We start from the raw sequence: 12893 nt of genomic DNA, 5'->3' as shown, positions 1-12893 counted from the left end.
CACATTCACACAGGGGATCGGGAAGTGCCTCTCCATTGGGGAATGGAGAGGCACCATAACAGGGTGGTGGGTTGGTACACACATTTGGGCCTCTCCGGTGGGGGCCTGGCCCCTCTGTTGGTGGCTGGGCCACTGCATAGAGTAAAAATACATCACGATGGTGCGGTCGGGCGTGGCGGTGGGTCTCGGAGGGGCTTTGCCGGGGTCTCTCCTTGCGGGGTCTTTCCGGGCGGTGTCGGCCTGGTGGGGCGCGGGGGTGCCTCTCCCCCTTGGGTGTGGCTTGGTGCTTGTTTCGTCTCCTGGTGGCCTTGGGGGCGGGCCCCGCGGTGTGCGGGCCCGGGGCGGCCTGCCTCGCCGGTTTGGGGGGTGGGTGTGCTGGGGGGGTGCTGGTGTCCTCACCGGGGTTGGGGCGGGGTTGTTTGGCGCCTCGGGATGATGCTGTTTACTGGGGGGGCGGCGCTAGCTGTTCCGGTGGTTGAGGTTGCTTTCGGCCGCCTGGTGGGTACGTCCTGCCATCTGCGGACTGGTGGGTGGGTCCGGGGCATCTTTGGCTGGGGGCTGCTGTCCCTTACTTGATGTGTGCCGTTGGGGTGCCTCCGTCCCCGCGGTGGGGGTCGCCGGTTGCTCGCGGGCCGGCGGGGGGCGCTGCCCCGTGGCTTGCGCCGTCCGGGGGACGGCGGGCCCTGGGCTGCTGGCCTTGTGCCGTCTGGGGCTGTGCGGTTCTGCTGGGCTGTGGCCGGGTCCTGGGCCGGGGTGGGGGGCGCGTCCCGGGGGGCTTGGCCCGGGGGCTTGCCCTTGGGGGGTCCTGTTCCCGGGGGGTGCTCCTGGGGCCCGGGGTGCTTGGCCTGCTGGCCGGGCCGGTCGTGGCGGGGGTCTTTCGGGGCGGGTGGCGCGTGCCGCGCCCTTGCGTACCTACTGGTACGGCCCCTGCTTGGGCAGTGCCCCGTGAGGCAGGGTGTCGGGGCCCGAACAGGGGGCCACATCCCGGCGGGGCGGTCTGGCTTGGCCCTTGGGGGGGGCCCTGGCTTTAAAAAAAACTGAAGCTCGTGGCGCGGGCGGCATCAGCAGGGGGTGATCTGGGGCGCCATGGGGGGCTAGGTTGGGGTGCCTGGGGGCCGGCGGGGGGACTCCCAGCGGCCCCCTGGTGCCTTATGCGGCTTGGGGTGTGGTCGTCCTCCCTGGGCGGGCTGCTCCTGGTGCTGCATCCATTCCGGGTCCTTCTGGCCTGGGGTCGGGCCCCTGCTGGCTCTGGGCTCGCCGGCGGGTGCCCGCCGGCTGCCCGTTCGGCGCGGCTCTGGTCGTCTGCTGGGCGTGGGCTTCGGTTCCTCCGCTGGGGCCTCGGGCAGGGAGTTCTCTGGGCCCTCCCCTCGGGGGGTTGGGCGCGGGGGTGTGTGTGGGGGGGGGGGGTCGGTGGGGTGGGGGGTCTGGGGGTTGGGGGTGGGATCGGTGGCGTGGTGCGCTGGGTCCTTGGCTCCTTGGGGCTTTCTCGGGTGTGTATGGGGGGGGCGATGGCTGCCTCTCGGCTTGGGACCTTGGGGGCGTGCGGGGGGCTGCTTGGCCGTGGGGTGGTCGCCGGGGGCCCTTAGGCTGCCCGCTCTCGCTGCTGGCCTGACTGCTTCTTCGGGCCCGGGGGCGGCTCGTGGGTTTTGCAGTGGCGGTTCTTGGAAATACATTTGTCATGTATGCACTGGCCTTGGGCTGTGGGATAACACTCATACTGGGCTCAACCTTAGACACCTTGTTCCCAAATACCTGTTTTATGGAATTTCCACTCACCTCTTCCTCTGTTCACAGCCACCACTATTATTCCTAAACCGCACACTGGTCACCAAACTGCACAATATACACAACCACAATTTCACATCGCATCACTTGGAACCTAACAACTATTCCCCACTCATTCCATATCCTATCTTGTATCCCTCTTCCCTGTTAACTTCCCCACCCCCCTCCAACCCCTCACCTTGGTGTAAACACTGCCCTCTCTTTTTTTACATCCTCCCTTTAATAAAGTATTTCTTACCCTTCCCTAGGGAGGGCTGGTGATGGTCACAATTATGCAATGAAATAAATAAATTTATTTAATTGCAATAATAAAATATGCATTGCTGTTAAAAGATTGCACTTCTTGTAGTGTTAACCTTCGACAGCATGTGCAGACAAGGTAAAAAAAAAAGAAAAAAAAAAAAAGAAAAAAAAAAAAAAAAAAAAAAAAAAAAAAAAGGAATACGGAGACTGCCTTTATGAGATTCCACGGGATTTACGAGGCTCCTGCCCAAAACAACGTTCAATGGAAACACGTTCAAAGCGCAATTAAACTTTGTCGACATTTAGAAATATGGCTTTTATTTCGCGCAAATCTGTAATTGAAACCCAGCTAATGTTACCGTCCTCGTGTGCCTGCTGCGTTTTTGTAATCTGCTTTCTGTTTTCTTTGTGCCTTTTTTGGATTTGAGTTTTTTGACCATAACATTGACTCTTATTTTGAACGCTACGTCTGCCTGATTCTGTCTCTGCGCTTGGGTCCTCATCCACAACTCTGACACGTGTCAATGTTTAATTTTTGCAAAAATAGTTGTTATCACTAACACAGTGTATCATACAGAGACACAGAATGCCAAATATAGGGTGCCAACAAAAACAAGAATCCCAGGGGTGATGCTTGCACGTTAGACGGAAGCACTAAGCATTTCCTTAGACCCCTTGCATCACTAGAAAGGCTGTTTACCGTTTCACCACTTTCACTGCTGCAGTACCCCCTGCACCCCCTGTCGCCCCTCCTTTGCCTTGACAGTCCTGCCTTTCAGCAGTCGACCATGAGGGGCCTGTGAAATCTCCCGCTGAGGTTGTGCTCTTTTCTCCTCCTTGTTGCTCTCTGACTCCCTGCAGGGCTCCTCTCAATAATGCTGTCACAACAACCTGCAATAAGCGGCCCCAGCCAGGAAGACTGATGTGAAAGCATCGACTGTTGTTAAAGATGTGGCGGAGGTGCCACAGAGGCCATGTACTCCCAGGGGAAGTTATTTTATGGGATAAGAGTTGTTGCTCCATGTAAATGCTTTACCATCACAGCAATAAAACTTTATTTTATGAACATTTATTTATCTTGATTGAGTTTGTGTCCACTGACTGAGATACAACTCTATACCCAAACATTTCTACAAGTCCTTCTTGTGACTTGTAAAAATGTTACTAAGAGCAACACTATTCACAAGCAAAGCAATATAAACATTTTGACAACCTTAAAGATGCAGTATGTACGTTTTTGTTTTTTGCTTCATTTGGTCAAAAATCCATAATTGTCTTTGAGCATATTGTAATCCAAAGTGTTCTGAGTGGACAGTGAATCTTTTCTCCTTATCCTCCTGGCCCTGTACAAGACATTTAGAAATCCAAGAGACTGACGCTGGATTTCAGCCAATGAGAGATCTTTCTACAAACACGTGTGCTCCATGAGCTGTGTGATGTTACTGTTGGCTGCTTGACTGAAGTCAAGCGTGTTCACATACCATTGAGAGTAAACGTTTAATGGTGGATGTTCCAGCAGAAGTCCCCATCGCAGCGTTACAGTTACACGGCAAAACAAGCGAAAAAACAAAAACCGAAGTAGAGAAGCAACAGGTTTAAAGGCACAAACGAACTCTGGAGGAACGGGCCGCTTTGAGTCCTCACGGATCCCCGTGTCGGCGCAGGGTCCGCCCCACATACTGGTGTCAGAGGGAGAGTGATAACATACGGGATAAATCTGTGTAAACCTAAGAGAAGCTTATCCGAGGTGGAGAGAACACACACAATTAATTTTATAGTCTTGTTACGGAGTTATGGTTGTCACTCTGCCCTGAGTGGCAGAGATCACTGCAGCCGCCTGTGTAAGCTCTCTGGCAGGGACCAAGTGATGCCAGCGGCCGCTGTTCAGCTCAGTAACTATAGAGTGATAGGTGCATTCATTTCAGAATCTCTAAAACACCAGAAAACTCCAATAACACAAGATAAAGTCCATACATCATTAAGTCTCTATTGAAAAAAAAGTCAATAAGAGCGCTCAAAAGATACCGTTAAGGGAGATTACGTTTGAAACAGAAAGCGGAGAGAGGGTTCTACATACTGCAGCTTTAACCAACATTTCCTTTCCAGATACAGTGCCCGCACTCTCTCACAAGCACACCCACAGGCTTTGTATTTTAAAAGTTTAACCAGTCAAAACACAAATGAGTTGTTTAGGGCCGGGACAACACGTCAACGTCATCAATGACATTGACGCAAAAAATATGTCTGACCAAAACAAAGATGGCGGCGCCAGAGAACAACTAACGCAAGTGGCTCCTCCGAGTTTCAAAAGTGCAAGGCAGTGAAGGCACACACACACATTTGTTGTAGGTAGTTGTTCTTTATCCCGAGTGTTAAGACAAGGAGGAAACACCTGCCGTGACATCAGCGGCGGATGTTGTAAAATTCGCCGCTGATGTCACTTTATTTTGGAATTTTGAGTTGAAGAGCAATAAACATACATTGCAATGTTAAGTAATTCTTGCTTTTTTCATTTTAGATATGTAAATCAACATGTATAAATTACTTTAGTCAATTAATGGGGAGATAATCGATAATTGAACTGAAAAAATGAATCGTTAAATGAATCGCTAGATTAATTGTTTAAAAAATATTTGTTTATCCCAGCCCTCGAGTTGTTTATTCCAGGATACTGATGACTGAATAATGTGCAAGTGCAAAAGGTGGCAACCAAAAAGCCTATGTACTGTAAATGAAAAAAAAAAAGAAAACTATTAGAATTGTACGTTCAAATATAAGACGATTATAGTTTATGGTCAAGCAAGTTTTTAAAAATGAATTCTACTTCATTTTCATGTATGCTCCAGTAATTTCATTTTGAAAAATTGTCACTTGATGGTCCATGACAGGCAAACAGTTGAGATCAATATTTAAGAACGGTTGGCAACCCTAGCTTGGCTGTAATAGAGTAATAGAACTATCCGTAGCTCAAATAACTTACCCAGATAAACGTGATTGATAATTCAGCTACTGTATAAGTGCATGTAGGTACTTGATTTCAGTTAAACACAGCGGTCATCTCTAGACAGTCTTCAGCGTCTGTATTTGTAAAGACGGAGATTGATGGCAGGTAACGAAACACTTTCATGCCGCTACAGCTGCAGGAATTGAACATCTTAAAACACAAAGACAGGAGAAAACCAATAAAAATGTATAACCTTCATCTTCCTCTTCGGTTCAACAGGTTTCGTATAGGATAAAAAGCCACCTATAATTTGACATGGATGTTCTATGAGCGGATGTCAAGAGCCTCTAGGAGACCTTTTTGAAAGTAGAGGACGGGGGCTCATTTTCCAGTAATTTCTAAATTCATCAGAGCATAGGTAGTCGTGTGATATATCATTTCAAAGGCAGTTCAACGTAGATTACGATTTTACGTCGCACGATTTGATTTGTTTTACTCGGTGGAACCGAGTCATTTAACCGAACTCTCGGGAAACGTGGTACGTGCTATTTGGCGAGGAGACATTCTGTGGGCCCGGCTGTAGTTCATCAGAACTTGTTATAAAATGGCCTGGGCTCCGGTCCCTGCTGGCTCTGGGCCAAGCGCCCGCTGGCTGCCCGTTCGGCACGGCTCTAGCCGTCTGCTGGGCGTGGGCCTTGGCTCCTCTGCTGGGGGGTTGGGTGCTTGACACGTTAATCCCAAATACCTTTAGGTACTACCAGTCACTCATTCCCCCTGTCCACAGCCACCACCATTATAGCTAAACTTTACACTATCCTATCTTGAGTCTCTCCTCCCTGCTCCCTTTCCCCTCCCCCTCCCCTCCCCCTCCACTTAGGTGTAACACTGCTCTCCCTTTTAATAAAAGATTTCTTACCCTTCCTGAGGGAGGGCTGGTGATGGTCACAATTAAGCAATAAAATAAATCAATTTATTTTATTGCAATAACAAAACATGTGTTGCTGTCTCATAATGATTGCACTTCTTGTAGTGTTGACCTTTGACAGCATGTGTAAACAAAAAAAGAACTTGTTATAAAAGGGGCGGGACTAGCAGTGCTTATTTGTGATGCAAGATGGTCCCAAAACATCACATGATCTTATTCTCAGCCAATATCAAAAATACATTGTGTTTCAACCCATAGAGGGAAGTCACTATGACATTTTACAAAATTGAAATATTAAATATTATCTAATAATAAAATGTTGAGAGTTGAACCGGGATCAATTAACAGCACTACTTCATACCTAAATACATTTGTATTCAGTACAAAAAAGTGGTTTTGGGGTTTAGTTACTCTTTATTCAACTTGTGAATATACGTATCTTAATAGCTGCGTGCATGTAAACTTGAAAACATCCTCTGTTGGATCGCACAGTGATGACTGGGCCAGCAGAAAGCACTGTAGTACTAGCGTAGATCAGAGATGATTGAATTTATTGTAATTGGAAGGCTGCAGGCTCAGCCGAGAGTCCCTTCCCCCTCTGCTTCTCCTTCCACAAGGTCATGCATTTCGCCTGCACACCTCTCAGCAGCAGCCGCCCCTGCATTTAGCCAAAGGAAAAGCATTTGCCCTGTGCAGTTTCAGGAAATGAAACCTCACTCAGTTCTTTTTGAGAGTGCACGCTTTAAAGTTCAATTGTCTGTATTCTCAAAAAGAGGAGCAAAAGATAATTGCGAGTGAGTAATCGTGTCACACACTCAACTGAAGCATTTCATGGCTGTGATTCACTCCATTGGCAGAATGTTCACTTAGATTATTGGGTTCCTGTTTACGGTGTCCCCACTTATTGTACTTGTTATGAAACTCTTTTATATTAGTATCATCAAGAGCAATATTCTGTGTCAAGGGTTTGGTTGGATTTACAAAGAGGCAGTGATCGAGACACACACACACACACACACACGCACACACACACACACACACACACACACACACACACACAGGCTCAGAAGTGGTGCACAACAGGCTGTATAAGCTGATTATTTCCTGCACAGAATCACTGCAGCTAAGCCTGAGGGAATTTCAGCATATTTTTAATGTGCAGGATGTGATAACGCCACCTCAACTGCAAATCAACAATTCTCCAAAAAAAATGTTGATTTTGAAACCTCACCTGTGCTAAAAGTGATTCACTAACACTCACACTATATTTCCTAAACACTGCACAGTTATAGTGTTCTCACAAACGTATTACAGACTACACCATGCAACGTCTCATAGCTTTAAAGGGGCAGTATTATGAAAAAAATGACTTTATAAGGGTTTTGCTACAGTGATATACATTCCTTTAGTCTCATTCAGAGGGCCAAAGTTGAAAAGGTTCTGTTCCTCCCTCCCTTGTTATTCCACATTTTGTAAAAAGTCAGCTCCAAACAGGCGAGTTGGATTTTTCCCCACTAATACATCATGATGGGGAAACTCTTCCTCCTGACAATCATAGCTCCTCCTGCCTCACATAAAAATGTGAGCTCCTCCCTCTCAAACTACCTCACAGGTAAAACTAAAATAGTGATATTACAGTTAATACCACAATTAATAGCTTTACATTCAGTATATAGATAATACAGTACATAGATAACCTGAAGAACGCTCACAATCAGTTTCACTGTTGGTAGTCGTCATACCACCTTGTAATGCCTATATAGGATGATCTGACGTGTTTGTGACTCAATGCGACGCAGTGGTTGGATAAAACAATGGACTGCTATTTCATTCCAGAATAGGTGATAGTTCTGTCTGAGATACTGATGGCTGATGCCTTATTTTCTATTGGGAAATAAACAATAGGAATGTGGAATGAAATCATTAAATCATTCTGAAGCAGCAAAAAAAAAAAAAATTCCTATTTTGTTAATTTTGGTTTAAACTCTGCAATGTATTTAAACCACAGATAATAACAGGAATATCACATTAACAATTTGTATTAAGGACATCTTACTATAGGAACCTTACATAAAGGGGGCACAAAAGGAATGAAAAAAACAAAACATTTTAACTGCTGTTGTTACTTATTTGTAGAACATCCATCAAGTCTTTATACCCTATAGGCCTAATATCTAATACACACACACACGCGCACACACCCTTTGGCTGTTCTTCATTAGAACACAACAGGTGTGATAGCATTAACACTGTAAAAGCCACAGAACCCAAAACAACATGTGACTGAGCTTTAAATCACACAGATGACTAAAAGGTGCTGGAAATCCTACTGCACTCTAAGTAATGATTCCTCACACATACAGTCTGCATGCACACATGCACTTCCACATGCATACACAGGGTGCTTCTCTAATGACAAACTAAAAATAGCAACTATTACTGTAAATCAGTATCACCAGCCAAACAGCTTAATGCATATCTGCAAAGATTAAAATGTTACACTTTGTCTTGGTTCAGAAGAACATCCCCGTATGCATAATTTAACTACAGTGGTCAATGGCTTTTTTTCAAGGAAGCCTGCCAAAGAGATAATTGCATCCGGCTTTACATTTTTAAATATGTCTTTTCTTTAAAATATTATAATTTAAAGCTGCAGTATGTAAGATGTTATTGGCATCATTTGGTCAAAAATCCGATAACGTTTCAGCATATTGTAATTAAAACAGTTATGAAATGACACTCGGCCTCGGCACCTTCTCTTGGTTCTGTATTCAAGCTGTAGAAAATAAACACAGCCAGTAGAGATATTTTTACAAACCAAGTGTGCCATCCATGAGCTGTTTTGCTAGACAAAAGTCTAGTATATATATATATATATATATATATATATATATATATATATACATTTTGTGTGACGGTTTGGCAGTTGGTTAATGGTTATTGTTGCTAGTATAAAGTAGGAATTTTATTTTGTCTGTACAGTCAGTGAGTTTCCTTAAAATGTCAAACCTCACCAGGACATATGCTTCGAGGCATACACCCTGTTAACATATGACACATAGACTAAAAAAAAAAAACCAAAACACTCAAGAAATGTAATTCTTTGCAAGTATATTGAAAAAATAAACACAGAAAATATATACACCGACGTGTGAGTGAGTCCTTTGCTCTCCAATACATACAGTATTTTTTTTTCCACTTGCAACATTATATATAAGAACATTAAACATAACGTTTTTACGTACTGCAAAAAGAGTCAATGACGTCACAGATGGAATGCGGATGTGTCGTTTTGAATGCATAAAGAACCCTAGAATAAACATATTTAATATTATTTTAACATAATTCCATCAATGTCATATTATAACAGCAGAGGCAAATAATAATATATTGAATAAAGAAAACAAAAAAGGAAACTCACGGACAGTCCAATGTCTGATCAGACCTGTACGTACGGTGTGCGTACTGACGTCACCAACGTGTTGCAGCTACCACAAAGCAGTAGTGTCTGGATTTTTAAGCTCTAAAAACTATTTGCAGCAAATGACAAGCGCCGCAGGTGGATGAAGTGCCTCCAGTAAGGACGCAACTGGTGAGGGCTTTGAACGATCTTGTACGGAGTTCCTACGGACACGCTCTGCTCTGACCCAGAAACCGATGCTACTGCTCCCTCTCTGAGGTATGCCATTTTAACTACTGCAGGCAGGAGGCTTGCCCGGCGGTGGGACTGGGGATAGCGAATAGGCGAAGAGACAGAGATGGCCGTTAGTGTGAGGTCAGAGTGAGAGGCTGAACAGGGGAGTGAACCAGTGGTGTGGGAAAGGTGAGTGGACAAGTGACTGCCGCTGCAACAGGCGTTTTGCAGGTTGTCAAAATTGGTATGCGAAGGTGCAATGGCAGGTGTCCCCATCGTGGCAAAACAGCTTACATAGCAAAGCAAGCCTTCCTAGATAGAGGAGACACTTTGGAAATACACTGCGATATCTCCCCCGCCCAACCCCCCACCACTCCTTATCCCCATCCTCATACACTAATTTTTCTTTACGCAGTTTACTTTTTCTAAGCAGTCACACAACACCTCAATGGGACCATAGTCATCTGGGTTCAGTGATAGATATAGTTGTGTGTCATCTGCATAGCTCTGATGATCAACCACAGTTCTCTAAAATTTGTCCTAAAGGAAGCATATAAAGGCTAAACAGAAGGGGTCCAAGAACAGAGCCCTGAGGAACCCCACAGGATATTGGTAATCTGTCAGATTCAAAGTTTCCAATGCTTACAAAAAAACTTCGCTCCTCCAAGTAGGACTTAAACCATTTCGTTATTTTTCCATTTAGTCCAAGCCATGTTTGCAACCTGTGCAACAAAATTGTATGATCTACAGTGTCAAATGCAGCACTTAGATCCAATAGAATGAGAACAGATACTTTTCCTGAATCAGTGTTCAACCTTATGTCATTGATCACTTTGATAAATGCAGTTTCTGTGCTGTGATGAGAACAAAAACCTGACTGAAATTTATCAAATATTTTGTTGAATGTTAAGAATTGACTCAGTTGGTTGAATCAGAATCAGAATCAGAATCATCTTTATTCGCCAAGTGTATGTTGTACACACGAGGAATTTGACTCGGTCAACTGTGCTCTCTCCAATAGTGAAAACCATCTTCTCAATGATCTTGGCTATGAATGGAAGGTTGCTGATTGGTCTATAGTTAGCCAGTATAGAGGCATCCAGGGTTCTCTTTTTTAACAGAGGTTTCACAGCAGCTACTTTTAGGGATTTTGGTACGGTGCCTGATTGGAATGAGCAGTTAATTGATTGATGGAAGAATGATCGACAAGGGTCTCAGTTTAAGAACTGAACTTTGCATATGTTCAAACACAGGACACACTTTATCAGAAGAAGATGAAAGACAATAAAGACAATGAACATTTCCCGGCCAATAAAGTGTCTTCTGGAGTTTGGTGTATTTTCTTTTCAGATATAATGAGTGTGAAAACATATTTTTGTTCCTGTGTAATTGTTATTGATTTCCAAGATTTATTTTAGCAAATGCATTTGATTAATTATATTGATGAATGAAACTTGTGACATGTTTTTTTCCTATAAAAGTTATGGATTTCATAATTGTTTGAGATGTTTCCCTTGGGTTTTGACTTTATTTAGATAGTGAGTAATTTACTAACAAAACTAATCATCACTTAACCATTTTAGTTTAAGGTTTCTGCACAATATTTTAAATTGGGTTTATCAGCTTATACAATAATGGTGGAATTTGTAAACTGTAACTTGTATCGCCTGTAATGTAATGTACTGGTTTAGTTTAGCTTGATTGGGCAAATCACGACTGCAGGAAGTCTTTCAGGCTCCTTGCTTAGTGTCCGGGGGTAGTTTTGTATTCTGATCTTTGCAGGTTTTTACTGTCTTCTGACATACGTGTTGGGTTGACAGTGATTGACTGTAAAGGGTCGTAGAAATATATTATAAAATAGGAAATGGAACAGATCCCAGATACTGGGAATATGTTTGTTGGTAAGTGTGGATGTTTGGTGTCTCTCTGGTGATTCTGTAATTCATATATATTTGTGCTAAAAAATAATGAGGTTTTTTTTTTAACAAAAGGAAGGATTGATATGTGATTATGGAATATCTCCTGGTCAGTTCTGTTCAGACTGCCCTAAGCAGGCCAGATACCATCATACACTGATAGCATTCACCAAGGTCTCTTCTAGGAGGCTCTGTCATTGTTATGACTACCACTATGAGCAATATACAAAACCCAGAGAGCACAGAACAACGGCAAATTCATTGAGACACACACACTGAAAACTGTTAACCTCTGAATCTCAGACCGGTCTGTTCCCCCAAAACCCATTGACCAAATAAACCCTTTGTCCGCATCTGACCAGTAACCCTAAAACCTGACTCCGTCTCCAACACATTGTAATTGCAGGCCTTGCATAATTAAAAACAAAAGAAAAACAATTTAATAAGAAAAATGTCATGAATATAATTAGAAAACATGACATCATTAGTTTGAAAAAAATCAATACATGTATTTTCTTTTATAATAGTATTTCTTTAGACAATAAATGCTTTGGGTTTAACATGTTATGCTCTGGTCCCATAAAGGTGTTTGCTTGTTATTTTCTGAATTCAAATTATTGTTTGGGTATTTTGTATTACAATAGCCTATTTTGTTTTACATAACCAATTTTTGAAACAAACCATCTTTCTCAAATATGACCATTAGGAGGTAAAGGGAAAGGTGCTAAATGAGCAAAAGAAGAAGAACTGTAAACATTTCCTGACACCACTTTCTAAGGAAAGTCTCTGATATCACTGTATCATTACAGAGATACTGTAGACAGCCTTCATTGGTTCTATTCCAGCTACGTTAGCGAATGTGAACCTTTGCATAGTGATTGGCCTGGATTCACGTCAAGACAAATTTAAATGAACCTTGACATCTACCCAGTAGTCTAGTTTTATCTACATGTTCACCCTCTACAGTAATGGCTTACTACATTGTTTGTATTCCTGAAGGCAGCGCCAACGTCCAGCAAACACATGCAGGTTAAATTCATTGTTGATATTTCCGCACTTTAAAACACGCCACTGTTGGAGAGATTATTATTTTCACACACACTTCAAAGACTGCAACAAAATGTGTGTAATTCAGAGACAAAATACGAGGTCAATAAATCCTTTTCCTCTGTCAAGTGAGATGTTCTCATATTCACACTTCCTTTGGAGCAATGCCAACAAACCTGTTCAAACACGTTCAGAAGCTAAGGTCGCAATAAAGTGTATTTGTGTGCATTGTTTTGTGTATTATAGCTGCTGGATTGCTAATGCAACAACACAGCATTAGTAGAATGAAACTAAGCTGTAAAATGAGAGTACAAATAGGGGGGAAAACAAGCACAAGAAGGAAATGCAAAAGTGCTTTTTGGAGAATTAAAGATTTTGTCTAATCTCCGATAAAAGGGA

General features: G+C 43.5%; 1 protein-coding gene across 1 annotated transcript in view; it reads right to left on the bottom strand.

Annotated features, from left to right (window-relative positions):
• Positions 1–12893, bottom strand: part of fam135b (family with sequence similarity 135 member B) — an 80894-nt gene that overhangs the window by 47901 nt on the left and 20100 nt on the right. The gene's annotated exons all lie outside the window — the stretch shown is intronic.

Source organism: Gouania willdenowi, chromosome 11 (genome assembly GCF_900634775.1).
Source record: "Gouania willdenowi chromosome 11, fGouWil2.1, whole genome shotgun sequence".
NCBI lineage: Eukaryota > Metazoa > Chordata > Actinopteri > Blenniiformes > Gobiesocidae > Gouania > Gouania willdenowi.
This window is presented reverse-complemented; position numbering and strand designations above follow the sequence as displayed.